Source organism: Oncorhynchus mykiss, chromosome 16 (assembly GCF_013265735.2).
Source record: "Oncorhynchus mykiss isolate Arlee chromosome 16, USDA_OmykA_1.1, whole genome shotgun sequence".
NCBI lineage: Eukaryota > Metazoa > Chordata > Actinopteri > Salmoniformes > Salmonidae > Oncorhynchus > Oncorhynchus mykiss.
The window spans coordinates 58,054,412-58,069,627 of NC_048580.1; the positions used below are offsets into that span (position 1 = coordinate 58,054,412).

The 15,216-nt window shown below is 41.3% G+C and overlaps 1 protein-coding gene across 1 annotated transcript in view; it reads left to right on the forward strand.

Annotated features, from left to right (window-relative positions):
* LOC110492402 (ataxin-1-like) overlaps positions 1-15,216 on the forward strand; it is a 47,702-nt gene that overhangs the window by 13,857 nt on the left and 18,629 nt on the right. The gene's annotated exons all lie outside the window — the stretch shown is intronic.

Consider the following 15,216-nt stretch of genomic DNA (forward strand, 5'->3'; position numbering starts at 1 on the left):
CCTCTCCCCTCTGCCTCCCACCATACCTTCCACATCAAATCCACTGGGTAGGCCATGCTGATTCCTATTCTCCTCACAGAGAGACTCAACACACACACACACATAGTGGAAATCACACATACGTGTGCATAGTATTCATACACGCAGGTATGACTTAGAGAGAGACAGAGAGACAGAGCGAGACAGCGATAGAGAGAGAGAGAAAGAGCACGCAAGAGAGAGAGAGACAGTGACAGAGACAGAGAGAGTGACATAGATAGAGAGAGAGACAGAATTAGTTTTTCTTTTGAAGCCAGAAGGAGGCTAGTATCAGCTACACTTATGCCTTTACTAGACTATGGGGATATTTTATATATGAATGCTTCCGCTCAGTGTTTGAGATCAATTGACACTCTTTACCATGGCACTTTGAGATTTATTTTAAACTGCAAAACCCTTACGCACCACTGCACTTTGTATACCAGGGTTGGCTGGCCTTCTCTAGTCACTCGTAGGCACAGTCACTGGTATACTTTTATTTACAAAGCCATTTTAGGTTTACTACCTTTTTATTTGGGCATTTTTGTTGTTCCGAAATGGGGTGGGAACTCTCTTCGTTCGCTGGACTTTATCCTGCTAACTGTTCCAAATGTCCGAACTGAATTTGGTAAAAGGGCTTTTATGTACTCTGCGCCATCGTCTTGGAACACCTTACAATATACTTTTAATCTGGAAGAACTTGTCCCGGTTGGTGTTTTTAAATCACTGATGAAGGATCTTGAGACTGATTCCCTGACCTGTCAATGTTTTTAACTTGCTGTTTTATACTCTTGTGAATTCAATGGTTTTTACTAGATTACTTGTAGTTTTTCATGTTGTCTGTCTGTAATTTTTCTGTAATGACTTGGTGCTGCCTATCTTGGCCAGGGCACTCTTGAAAAACAGATTTTAATCTCAATGAGCCCTTCCTGGTTAAATAAAGGTTAAATAAAATAGAGATATATATATGATATGACATTTGTAATGTCTTTATTGTTTTGAAACTTCTGTATGTGTGATGTTTACTGTTAATTTTTATTGTTTATTTCACTTTATATATTCACTTTATATATTATCTACCCACTTGCTTTGGCAATGTTAACACGTTTCCCATCCCAATAAAGCCCTTGAATTTAATTGAATTGACAGAGAGAGACAGAGAGAGAGAGAGATACAGAGAGACAGAGAGAGAGACATAGATAGAGATAGAGACAGACAGAGACAGACAGAGAGAGACAGAGAGAGAGACATAGATAGAGATAGAGACAGACAGAGACAGACAGAGACAGGCCGATACCTGCTTATTATCAAAATCCAGCAAAGAGCCGTTAAATTCTATAACCACCTAAACGGAAGCGATTCCCAAACCTTCCATAACAAAGCCATCACCTACGGAGAGATGAACATGGAGAAGAGTCCCCTAAGCAAGCTGGTCCTGGGGCTCTGTTCACAAATAAAACACACCCCACAGAGCCCCAGGACAGCAACACAATTAGACCCAACCAAATCATGAGAAAACAAAAAGATAATTACTTGATACATTGGATAGAATTAACAAAAAAACTGAGCAAACTAGAATGCTAGTTGGCCCTAAACAGAGAGTACACAGTGGCAGAATACCTGACCACTGTGACTGACCAACATTTAAGGAAATCTTTGACTATGTACAGACTCAGTGAGCATAGGCTTGCTATTGAGAAGGGCCACTGTAGGCACACCTGGCTCTCAAGAGAAGACAGGCTATGTGCTCACTGCCCACAAAATGAGGTGGAAACTGAGCTGCACTTCCTAACCTCCTGCCCAATGTATGACCATATTAGAGACACATATTTCCCTCACAGATCCATACAGAATTCTAAAACAAACCGATTTTGATAAACTCCCATATCTATTGGGTGAAGTACCACAGTGTGCCATCAAAGCAGCAATATTTGTGACCTGTTGCCACAAGAAAAGGTCAACCAGTGAAGAACAAACACCATTGTAAATACAACCCATATTTATGCTTATTTATTTTCCCTTTTGTACTTTAACCATTTGTACATCGTTACAACACTGTATATATACATAATATGACATTTGTAATGTCTTTATTCTTTTGAAACTTCTGTGAGTAATGTTTACTATTAATTTTTATTGTTTATTTCACTTTTGTATAGTATGTCCTGTTGGGAGAGGACGCAGAAAGGGGTTGGCAATGTAATATATTGCTGTCTGCCATAAGACGAGGGAGAGTGTCTGACAGACCAACCAACCTGCACATGTCCTCTATGCTTATTGTTATTGTTCAGCGTATGGTTATTTTGACCCTTGATTATTATTGTTACTGTTGTCCCGTTGACAATATCAATTCTTTTTTATTTTAATTAGGTTAATATTGCAAATCTCCAAAGTAAGCTTGGCATATGTACACTACCGTTCAAAAGTTTGGGGTCACTTAGAAATGTCCTTGTTTTTGAAATAATTTTTTTTTTTTTGCTTCATTAAATAGTACCCACAAAACACCAGTCTCAACGTCAACAGTGAAGAGGCAACTCGGGGATGCTGGCCTTCTAGGCAGAGTTCCTCTGTCCAGTGTCTGTGTTCATTTGCCCATCTTACTATTTTATTTTTATTGGCCAGTCTGAGATATGGCTTTTTCTTTGCAACTCTGCCTAGAAGGCCGGAATCCTAGGAGTCACCTCTTCACTGTTGACGTTGAGACTGGTGTTTTGTGGGTACTATTTAATGAAGCTGCCAGTTGAGGACTTGTGAGGCATCTGTTTCTCAAACTAGACACTCTAATGTACTTGTCCTCTTGCTCAGTTTTCCCCCGGGGCCTCCCACTCCTCTTTCTATTCTGGTTAGACAGTTTGCGCTGTCCTGAGAAGGGAGTAGTACACAGCATTGTACGAGATGTTCAGTTTCTTGGCAATTTCTCACATGGAATAGCCTTTATTTCTCAGAACAAGAATAGACTGACGAGTTTGAGAAGAAAGTTATTTGTTTCTGGCCATTTTGAGCCTGTAATCGAACCCACAAATGCTGATGCTCCAGATAATCAACTAGTCTAAAGAAGGCCAGTTTTATTGCTTCTTTAATAAGCACAACAGTTTTCACCTGTGCTAACATAATGGCAAAGGGGTTTTCTAATGATCAATTAGCCTTTTAAAATGATAAACTTGGATTAGCTAACACAACGTGCCATTGGAACACAGGGGTGATAGTTGCTGATAATGGGCCTCTGTACGCCTATGTAGATATTCCATAAATAATCTGCTGTTTCCAGCTACAGTAGTCATTTACAACATTAACAATGTCTACACTGTATTTCTGATCAATTTGATGTTATTTTAATGGACAAAAAATGAGTTTTTCTTTCAAAAAAAAGGACATTTCTAAGTGACCCCAAACTTTTGAACGGTAGTGTACGTTTTTACGTCATGCCAATAAATTGAATTGAGAGAAAGAGACAGAGACAGACAGACAGACAGACAGACAGACAGACAGACAGACAGACAGACAGACAGACAGACAGACAGACAGACAGACAGACAGAGACAGAGACAGAGACAGAGACATATATATATATATATATATATATATATATATATATATAGAGAGAGAGAGAGAGAGAGAGAGAGAGAGAGAGAGACAGACAGATACAGAGACATAGATATATATATATATATATATATATATATATATATATATATATATATATATATAGAGAGAGAGAGAGAGAGAGAGAGAGAGAGAGAGAGAGAGAGAGAGAGAGAGAGAGAGAGAGAGAGAGAGAGAGAGAGAGAGAGAGAGAGCGAGAGAGAGAGAGACAGACAGAGACATATATAGAGAGAGACAGACAGAGACAGAGACAGGCCGATACCCGCTAATTATCAAAATCCAGAACTGTTAAATTCTGCAACCACCAAAAAGGAAGTGATTCCCTAACCTTCCATGTATTTTTAGAACTCAAATTTGTATGTGTGCTGTTTGTACTCTTATCAATGTATTTTTCAGATCTCTGAGAAGTTTGGCTGTCACTGCAGATAATAACACCATAGAAGTTGCTATGTAGGTTTTTGTCCATTGTATGGAAAAGTGGTTGGATCAAACTTCGATTGAGTGTTAAGGGTGATCGTTGTTTGTTATATAGGTCCCACATAGTAGGTATACAGTATTATGCAATGTATCAGGAGATTGTTGTGGATGTGTGTGTGTTTGCACCTCAGTGATCACTGTGTACAGAATCGTCCCGTCTCTCCATGTGGCTGTCAGGTTGTTAGCGTGAAACACTGATTCCAGCTAGGATTTCAACATTCTGGAAACTTTCAATAAATTCCCTGGTTTCCCCGGTTGTAGGATTCCTGGAATCAGAAAGGAATAAGCAGGAAATCCAGACTCCTCTAACTAGGATTTCTGGGAAACCAGGGAATTTATTGAAAGTTACTGGAATTTTGCATCCCAAATCACACCATACCGTATTGTTCTTGATAATTGCTACTATTCCAGGTGACTACTGAAATCAACACATGATAAGTTGACTTCTCTGGTCTTCTCTGGTCTCTGGCTCTGGTCTCCATGGTGATAGACTGAACCCTATGTTTGACTGAACCCTATGTTTGACCGTTTGTTACCATAGTGATTTGGAGAAAACACTGCTTGACTGACCATCCGTATCCAGCATGTCAGTGGTGATGAGACTTGGCAAGGAGTAGTCTCTCTCTCTCTTTCTCTCTCTCTCTCTCTCTCTCTCTCTCTCTCTCTCTCTCTCTCTCTCTCTCTCTCTCTCACACACACTATCTTTCTCTCTTCCCCCTTTCTCTCTCACTCTTTCCCTTCCTCTCTCTCCATTCTCTCTCTCTATCTCTCTCTCTCTCTCTCTCTTTCTACTTGCCTCTACCCCCTCACCCACCCTCTCTCTGTCACCCTGGTAAGCGGGTCACTGATCTCATAGCGCGTGAGTTCTGCTCACACCAGCGGCTCTGAGCTTGGCTAATCTGGTCTGATTGGCAGCTAGTGAAGACTGCTGTTTGCGTGTGTGACAGTGCTACATGTGGGTTACAGCTTGCTGGGGGTGCTGGGACAGCTTGACATGGAACACAAATAATGAGAATCTCTGTATACTGTCCTGTGGCGAGGCGGTTATTTGCATAAGTAATGCATCTCAATGAAGATGATCAATGACATCAAAATGACACCAATTCAACCAGTTATAATTATTTACATGCATAATTGAGGATGGGTGACAAAACACTTTTGTTAGTGTCTGTATGTGTGTTATTGCATGCAATGCAGCCATGCTGGTACATGGCTGCATTGGAAATCTGATCAAATGAAACTCCATCAGATGACAGTTAAATGTCAATGAAGGGAAACAGCATAACGCCCCCCTGCCAAAATGTCAGCAGAGAGCTTTTAGAATACCACTAACTGTTTCATTGTCCCTGAACGCTGCGTGTGAGGGTTTGCGTGCGTGCATGTTCATTTAAGTGTGTGTAAGTGTTTATACATGTGTGTGTGTGTGTGTGTGTGTGTGTGTGTGTGAGTGTGTGTGTGTGTGTGTGTGTGTGTGGTAGAGAGAGTGGAGGTCTGCTGTAGTACTCTCCAGACAGAGGGAGGAGGTTGAGGAGCTAAGGAGGAGGATGAGAGGAGGGGAAATGAGAGGAGGTTCCCAGTTCCCACTCTGCTGAGTGGCTGACCTAAATATAATTAGCCGAGTCATATTTTTAACTGATACTGCGTAAAAGCCAGCTTAAGGAGCCATAGCTGCCCTATTTATACCCGGGGCTAACGGCCTGTACCACTACACAAGGGGATTTTCTCCCAGAACTGTTCTAAGCTTGCTTTGGCTGTACCAATGAGGATTCACAGGGATTAGCAAAACTATACGTTACAACCTTCACTCTCTCTCGCTCTTCTGCATGACTCTATGTATCCTTCCATATTTTTATTGGTATCTCTCTGCCCCTCCCCCACACTGCCTCATCCATCTCTCTCTCTCTCTCTCTGTCTCTGTATCTGTCTCTCTCTCTCTGTCTCTCTATGTCTCTCTCTCTCTGTCTCTCTCTGTCTCTGTCTCTCTGTCTCTCTCTGTCTCTGTCTCTCTCTCTCTCCCTCTATCTCTGTCTCTCTCTCTCTCTCTCTCTCTCTCTCTCTCTGTCTCTGTATCTCTCTCTCTCCCTCTCTCTCTCTCTCTCTCTCTGTATCTCTCTATCTCTCTCTTTCTCTCTCTCTCTCTGTCTCTCTCTCACTCTCTCTCTCTTTCTCTCTTTCTGCCCCTACTTACACCCTCCATGAGCCCTATGCCACAAATGTATACAATTGTTTTTTAAATCCGCTGTGTGCCTGCCTGTGTGTAGTCCTAGAGTGTTGTAAGAGACATCTTTGAGCATCTGTGTACACAGTACAGTACATGCAGGTGTGTGAAGGTGTTCCTGACCATGTGTGTTCTGTGATTGTTTTTGTGTATTTTTCTGTCTGTCTGTCTGTCTGTCTGTCTGTCTGTCTGTCTGTCTGTCTCTGTGTGTGTGTGGGTGTATCTGTCTGTCTGTCTGTGTGTGTGGGTGTATCTGTCTGTCTGTCTGTATGTGTGTGTGTGTGTGTGTGTGTGTGTGTGTGTGTGTGTGTGTGTCTGTCTGTCTGTCTGTCTGTCTGTCTGTCTGTCTGTCTGTCTGTCTGTCTGTCTGTCTGTCTGTCTGTCTGTCTGTCTGTCTGTGTGTGTGTGTGGGTGTATCTGTCTGTCTGTCTGTGTGTGTGGGTGTATCTGTCTGTCTGTCTGTATGTGTGTGTGTGTGTGTGTGTGTGTGTCTGTCTGTCTGTCTGTCTGTCTGTCTGTCTGTCTGTCTGTCTGTCTGTCTGTCTGTCTGTCTGTCTGTCTGTCGCCAGAAAAATAAAGGCAGCTGGAAGAAAAGGCAGCCGGAAGAAATGGCAGCTGGAAGAAATGGCAGCCGTTTTACAAGCGCCTAACCAATTGTGCTATTATGATTTAGGTTTTTTTTGTATCTCATTTTGTAAATAATGTTTCTGCCACCGTATCTTACGGCAAAAAAGAGCTTCTGGATATCAGGACAGCGGTGACTCACCTCGGATTAGACAAAGATTTTTTCTTCAACAAGCAGGACGCACAGGATGTACTTCAGACACCCGACAAGGCCAATATCCCCGTCATTGGCAGGAGAAAGAGACGAAGGTATAGAGGACACAGGGCGTAAGGATCTGCTGACGGCGAGTGGGAAATCTGCCTTTACCATCAATATTACTTTCCAACGTACAATCAACGGAAAATAAATTAGACAAGGCACGATCACGAATATCCTACTAATGGGACATCAAAAACTGTAATATCTCATGTTTCACTGAATCAGGGCTGAATGACGACATGGATAACATTCAGCTGGCGGGTAATATGCCGGCTAGATAGAACAGCACACTCCGACAAGGGAGTGCGGTCTGTGTATATTTATAAACTTCAGCTGGTGCACGAAATCTAAGGAAGTCTCTAGATTTTGCTCGCCAGAGGAAGAGTATCGCATGATAAGCTGTAGACCACACTATTTGCCAAGAGAGATTTCATCTATATTTTTCGTGGCTGTTTATTTACCATCACAGACGGAAGCTGGTACTAAGACTGAATGTCAGCTGTATAAGGAAATAAGCAAACAGGTAAACGCCCACCCAGAGGCCGCACTCCTAGTGGCTGACCAAACTCTAGACCACCTTTACACCAAACACAGAGATGTATACAAAGCTCTCCTTCTCCCACATTTTGCAAATTTGACCATAATTCCATCCTCCTGATTCCTGCTTACAATCAAATACTAAAGCAGGAAGCACCAGTGATTCGGTCAATAAAGAAGTGGTCAGATGACACAGATGCTAAGCTACAGGACTGTTTTGCTAGCACAGACTGTAATGTGTCCCGGGATTCCTCAGATGGCATTGAGGTGTCTACCACATCAGTCACTGGCTTCATCAATAAGTGCATTGATGACGTCGTCCCCACAGTGACTGTACGTACCCATCCCAAACAGAAACCATGGATTACAGGCAACATCCACACTGAGCTAAAGGGTAGAGATGCCGCCTTCAAGGAGCGGGACTCTAACCCGGACGCTTATTTCGAAATCCCACTACGCCCTTAGCGACAAGACAGGACTGAGATGGAATTGTGCTACACCGGCTCCAACGCTCGTCAGATGTGGCAGGGCCTGCAAACTATTCCAGACTATAAAGGGAAGCACAGCCGTGAGCTGTCCAGTGACACAAGCCTACCAGACAACTGTATCACTTCTATGCTCGCTTCGAGGCAAGCAACACTGAGGCATGCATGAGAGCATTAGCTGTTCTGGACGACTGTGTGATCACGCTCTCCGTAGCCGACATGAGTAAGACCTTTAAACAGGTCAACATTCACAAGCCGCTGGGCCAGACGGATTACCAGGACGGGTGCTCCGGACATGTGCCCAAGAACACTAAGGTAACCTGCCTAAATTACTACAGCCCATAGCACTCACGTCTGTGGCCATGAAGTGCTTTGAAAGGCTGGCCATGGCTCACATCAACACCATTGTCCCAGAAACCCTAGACCCACTGCAATTTGCATACCGCTCAAACAGATCCACAGATGATGCAATCTCTATTGCACTTCACACTGCCCTTCCTCACCTGGACAAAAGGAACACCTATGTGAGAATGCTATTCATTGACGACAGCTCAGCGTTCAACACCATAGTGCCCTCAAAGCTCATCACTAAGCTAAGGACCCTGGGACTAAACACCTTCCTCTGAAACTGGATCCTGGACATCCTGACAGGCCGCCCCCAGGTGGTAAGGGTAGGTAACAACAAATCTGTCACGCTGATCCTCAACACTGGAGTTTCTCAGGTGTGCATGCTCAATCCCCTCCTGTACTCCCTGTTCACCCACGACTGCATGGCCAGGCATGACTCCAACACCATCAAGTTTGCCATCAAGTTTGCACACGACACAACAGGGGTAGGGCCTGATCACTGACAACGACAAAACAGCCCATAGGGAGGAGGTCAGAGACCTGGCCGGGTGGTGCCAGAATAACAACCTATCCCTCAACGTAATCAAGACAAAGGAGATGACTGTGGACTACAGGAAAAGGAGGACCAAGCACGCCCCCATTCTCATTGATGGGGCTGTAGTGGAGCAGGTTGAGAGCTGTCCAAATCACCAACAAACTAGAATGGTCCAAACACACCAAGACAGTCGTGAAGAGGGCTCGACAAAGCCTTTTCCCCTCAGGAAACTAAAAAGATTTGGCATGGGTCCTCAGTTCCTCAAACGGTTCTACAGCTGCACCATTGAGACTATCCTGACTGGTTGAATTACTGCTTGGTACGGCAACTGCTCAGCCTCCGACCGCAAGGCACTGCAGAGGGTAGTGTGTACGGCCCAGTACATCACTGGAGCTAAGCTGCCTGCCATCCAGGCCCTCTATACCAGGCGGTGTCAGAGGAAGGCCCTAAAAATGTTCAACGACTCCAGCCACCCCAGTCATAGACTGTTCTCCCTGCTACCGCATGGCAAGCGTTACTGGAGCGTCAAGTCTTGGACCAAAAGGCTTCTCAACAGATTTTACTACCAAGCCATAAGACTCCTGTTTTTTTACATGGATGATACATTGGAGATAATATAAGACAAGTACTGGAAACAATAGAATACTATGAAATATCAGGGACACCAGGCCTGGTTTTCATAGCTGATTTTGAAAAGGCTTTTGATAAAGTACGACTGGAGTTTATATATAAATGCCTAGAATATTTTAATTTTGGGGAATTTCTTATAATTTGGGTTAAAGTTATGTATAGTAACCCTAGGTGTAAAATAGTAAATAATGGCTACATCTCAGAAGGTTTTAAACTATCTAGAGGAGTAAAACAAGGTTGTCCACTATCTGCATATCTATTTATTATTGCCATCGAAATGTTAGCTGTTAAAATTAGATTAAACAATATTATTAAGGGGTTAGAAATCCGTGGCTTAAAAACGAAGGTGTCATTGTACGCTGATGATTCATGTTTTCTTTTAAAACCACAATTAGAATCTCTCCACGGCCTCATAGAGGATCTAGATACTTTTGCTATCCTCTCTGGATTAAAACCAAATTATGATAAGTGTACTATATTACATATTGGATCACTAAAAAATGCTAATTTACATTACCATGTAGTTTACTAATTAACTGGTCTGACGGAGATTTGGACATACTCGGTATACACATCTCAAAAGAAAGAAATGATCTCACTCCAATACATTTTTCTAGAAAGTTAGCAAAAATGGATAAGATCTTGCTACCATGGAAAGGAAAATACCTGTCTATTTGTGGAAAAATCACTCTGATAAACTGTTTAGTCATATCACAGTTTACCTATTTGCTTATGGTTTAGCCTACACCTTGTGACCTGCTTTTTAATTTATAAAAAAAATAATATTCCATTTTATTTGGAATGGCAAGCCAGACAAAATTGAAATGGCCTATTTATATAACAAATATGAATTCGGAGAGCAGAAATGATTCAATATTAAAGCATTAGACCTCTCACTACAGGCATCAGTCATACAAAAGTTATACTTCAATCCAAACTGGTTCTCTAGTAAATTGGTAAGAATGTCTCATCCTATGTTCAGGAAGGACCTTTTTCCCTTTATTCAGATTACACCTGCTCACTTTTGGTTGTGGTTGTTTGAAAAAGAAATCATCTCCAAAATATAGTTTTTTTTTTTTTTAAACGAGCCTTAGAAATTTGGTTGCAATTTCAGTTTAATCCACCTGAAAATACAGAACATATAATACAACAAATATTGTGGTTATACTCAAATATACTAATTGATTAAATAAAACGTATTTTTCAAAGAATTTTTTTTTTTAAATTAAAAAAATTATTGAATGATATCTTAAATTGGACTGGTGGATTTATGCCACAAATACAGCTAACACAGACTTAAGGAAACATCTGCTCTACCCCAAATTACAACTAATTAATTGCAGCATTACCACAGAAATGGAAGAGGCATGTACAGTAGAAGGGGAAAAAGTAAGGAACTTGTATGTCGGCCCTGTATTAAAGAACATAAATGGTTAAAGAAAAGTGTGATGAATAAAAACATATACCAATTTCATTTAAGGACCAAAAAACTGACAGCTGTGCCATATAAATTGTAAAATAGTCGGGAAGAGATATTTGATGTACCCATTCCATGGCACATGGTTTATGAATTGATACACAAATCAATGCCAGATTGAAAACTTCTAATTTTTAAATTTAAATGAATATGCAAAAATCTTGCAAGCAATAGAATGTTATATATATGGGGGATACAATCTTCCCAGCTCTGCAGATTCTGCTGTGAGGAGGCAGAGTCATTAGATCATTTATTTTGGTATTGTCCGTATGTAGCTCATTTTTGGTCACAGGTCCAGGAATGGCTGAAGAATTGCAACATTTGTCTAGAACTAATGCTGCAGATAGCAATACTGGGTGATTTGAAAAGCCATAGTCAAACAATCAATAATATAATTATTATTTTAGCAAAAAAACATATTTTTAATTTACAATCTGTAGAAGCTATGAGAATAGAAAGGTTCAATTCGTTTGTGAAGCATCACAGCACAGTTGAAAAATATATGGTAAATAGAAATCCAAAATGGATGATGTTGAGAGATAGATGGGAGAGGTTGAATGGAGCTGAAGGGTGGGACTAATAACAAGATAACCAATGTAAAACATACGGGGTCTGTAAAATGTATATAGGTTCAGAACTTTTGTCAAATAGCACAGTTACAAATAGAAATCAAACTGGATGGAAATAGAGGAAGGACTAAAAACAAACAAAATATAACTATTGTAAAATATATTGTGTCTGTAAAATGTGTATAACATATAAGATATATTGACTGTATGTTTGTTTATTCCATGTGTAACTCTGTGTTGTTGTATGTGTCGTACTGCTGTGCTCTATCTTGGCCAGTTCGCAATTGAAATGAGAACGTGTTCTCAACTAGCCTCCCTGGTTAAAACATATATACATAACATGTATGTATATATGTGTATATGTATGCATGCGTGTATGTATATGGATATATATATTTACCCCAAAGATATATGTGAGATTGAAAATGATGCAGACAATTACATTGATGGAAGCAACATTCTTTCCGCAATATTGAGCTGATCCAACCCTAAAAATCAAAACATGTAAAAATAATAATATATATATATATATTTTTAAATATATATTTTAAGTAAAACAATAGTACGCATGTATAAACACCATGGGACTGCGCAGCCGTCATACCACTCAGGAAGGAGACACGCATCTCCTAGAAATGAACGTACTTTGGTGGAAAAAGTGCAAATGTATTCCAGAACAACAGCAAAGGACCTTGTGAAGATATTGGAGGAAACAGGTACAGATGTATCTATATCCACAGTAAAACGAGTCCTATGTCGGTATAACCTGAAAGGCCGCTCAGAAAGGAAGAAGCCACCGCTCCAAAACCGCCAGAAAAAAGCGAGACTACGATTTGCAACTGCACATGGGGACAAACATTTTACTTTTCTTTTTTGTGGGGGTGCATTGCTGCAGGAGGGACTAGTGCACTTCACAAAATAGATGGCATCATGAGGGAGAAAAATTATATGGATATATTGAAGCAACATTTCAATACATCAGTCAGGAAGTTAAAGCATGGTCGCAAATGGACAACGACCCTAAGCATACTTCCAAAGTTGTGGCAAAATGGCTTAAGAACAACAAAGTCAAGGTATTGGAGTGGCCATCACAAAGCCCTGACCTCAATCCCATAGAAAATGTGTGGGCAGAACTGAAAAAGCGTGTGCGAGCAAGGAGGCCTACAAACCTGACAGCGGCTCTGTCAGGAGGAATGGGCCAAAATTCACCCAGCTTATTGTGGGAAGCTTGTGGAAGGCTACCCAAAACTTTTTACCCAAGTTAAACAATTTAAAAGCAATGCTACCAAGTACTAATTGAGTATGTAAACTTCTGACCCACTGGGAATGTGATGAAAGTAATACAAGCTGAAATAAATCATTCTCTCTACTATTCTCTACTATTCTGACATTTCACATTATTAAAATAAAGTGGTGATCCTAACTGACCTAAGACAGGGAATTTTTACTCTGATTAAATGTCAGGAATTGTGAAAAACTGAGTTTAAATGTATTTGGCTAAGGTGTATGTAAACTTCCGACTTGAACTGTGCATATTACCTCAAATAGCCAGACTAACCGATGCACCCACACATTGACTCTGTTCCAGTACCACCTGTGCTTAGCCTCGCTAGTGTTATTTTTTACTTTTTTATTTTTATTTATTTACTTATCTATTGTTTACCTAATACCTATTTTTTACTTAAACACTGCACTGTTGGTTAAGGGACTGTAGTAAGTAAGCATTTCACTGTAAGGTGAATACCTGCTGTATTTGGCTCACGTGACAAATACACTTTGATTTGTCTGTCCGTCTGTCCATCTGTCCATCTGTGTGTGTGTGTGTGTGTGTATCTGTCTGTCTGTCTGTCTGTCTGTCTGTCTGTCTGTCTGTCTGTCTGTCTGTCTGTCTGTCTGTCTGTCTGTGTGTGTGTGTGTGTGTGTGTGTGTGTGTGTATCTGTCTGTCTAGCTGTGTGTGTATCTGACCGTGTGTTTGTGTTAGTAGTAACTTCTGAGCCATCAGCTCAGCCCCAGTGGTCATCAGGCTGCTGTAGGCTGGGCTGGCTCATCCTGTTTGAAAATGGGTCAGGACCTGTAAGGCTGACCTGGCCTGTAGCCCAATCAGCTATCTCCCATATCACCCTGGCCACTCACAGGCTTACCTCAGGCACCCTGTAGAGTAAGCCACCACACACATGGAGGGAGTAGAACTCTCACACACACACATACACAGACACATTCACTTACTATACTTAGACAAAGGAAAACATGTGTAGGCATATGTAGGGCCTAAATACAGCCTGCATGCCCTCTCTCCTCTCCTCTCTCCTTTTCTCTCTATGGATGGAGGGTTCTGTTACATTCAGCAACAAATTTTTGCTGCATCAGACATCCATCACGCATTGCCACTATGTGCTGACACGTGATAAGACACCATATACCCTCTACTCATCGGGGAGAACAATACAAAACAGCATTCTCATTCAAACAAATGTTTTGTTTTAATGATGTTATCCTCTGCAGCATGTGGAAAACAATTAAGCTTCTGCTCCTGTCTAGTATCGTGAACGATTTTGACCTAGCTCACTCCTAAAGCCCTTTCACCCATTTGGTTTGTTTTAAGTCATTTGACCTTTCTTGTCGCACTATATACTCAATGTCTGACTGACATTTAGAGTACAATAACGCCTTCATGAGTAATGTCATTCCTGATGGACAGAACGGCATATTTGTGTGTGTGTGTGTGTGTGTGTGTGTGTGTGTGTTTGTGAGTGGTGCATGTGTACCTGTGTGTGTATTTGAGTGTGTGTGTGTGTGTGGGGGGGGGTGTGTGTGTGTGTGTGTGTGTGTGTGTGTGTGTGTGTGTGTGTGTGTGTGTGTGTGTGTGTGTGTGTGTGTGTGTGTGTGTGAGTGGTGCATGTGTACCTGTGTGTGTATTTGAGTGTGTGTGTGTGTGTGTGTGTGTGTGTGTGTGTGTGTTTGTGTGTGTGTGTGTGTGTGTGTGTGTGTGTGTGTGTGTGTGTGTGTGTGTGTGTGTGTGTGTGTGTGAGAGAGAGAGATTTGTGACAGGGGAGTTAGATTCTCTTTTAAATGTAATCTAAGAAGTGCATTATTTGCAATCTTCTGTTCAGACAAAGGACCATAGGCTCTCAATATGAAAAAATATGTCATAGTGCAACCCTAGCCCTATATGTACTGTCATTTCTCCATCGCTTGTAAAGACACACACTTTGATGAGTAGTGTGCTTGTTCTCTGTTCCCCTTTCAATATGACTGATATGTTGCTTCTATATTTACACACTGCTGATGACTGGAACTTTATCAAGCATACTTAGAAATCTATTTTCAATCATCCATGGAAATGAACTTAAGAATTTGGATTTTATTACACACGTTAATGTTAGGACAATAGTAGTACAATACGTTTTGATAGTTATTGTGGTAGTAGTAGTAGTAGTAATAGTAGTTGTAGTAGTCACAGTAGTAGTAGCAGCGGCAGCAGTAGTAGTAGTTGGA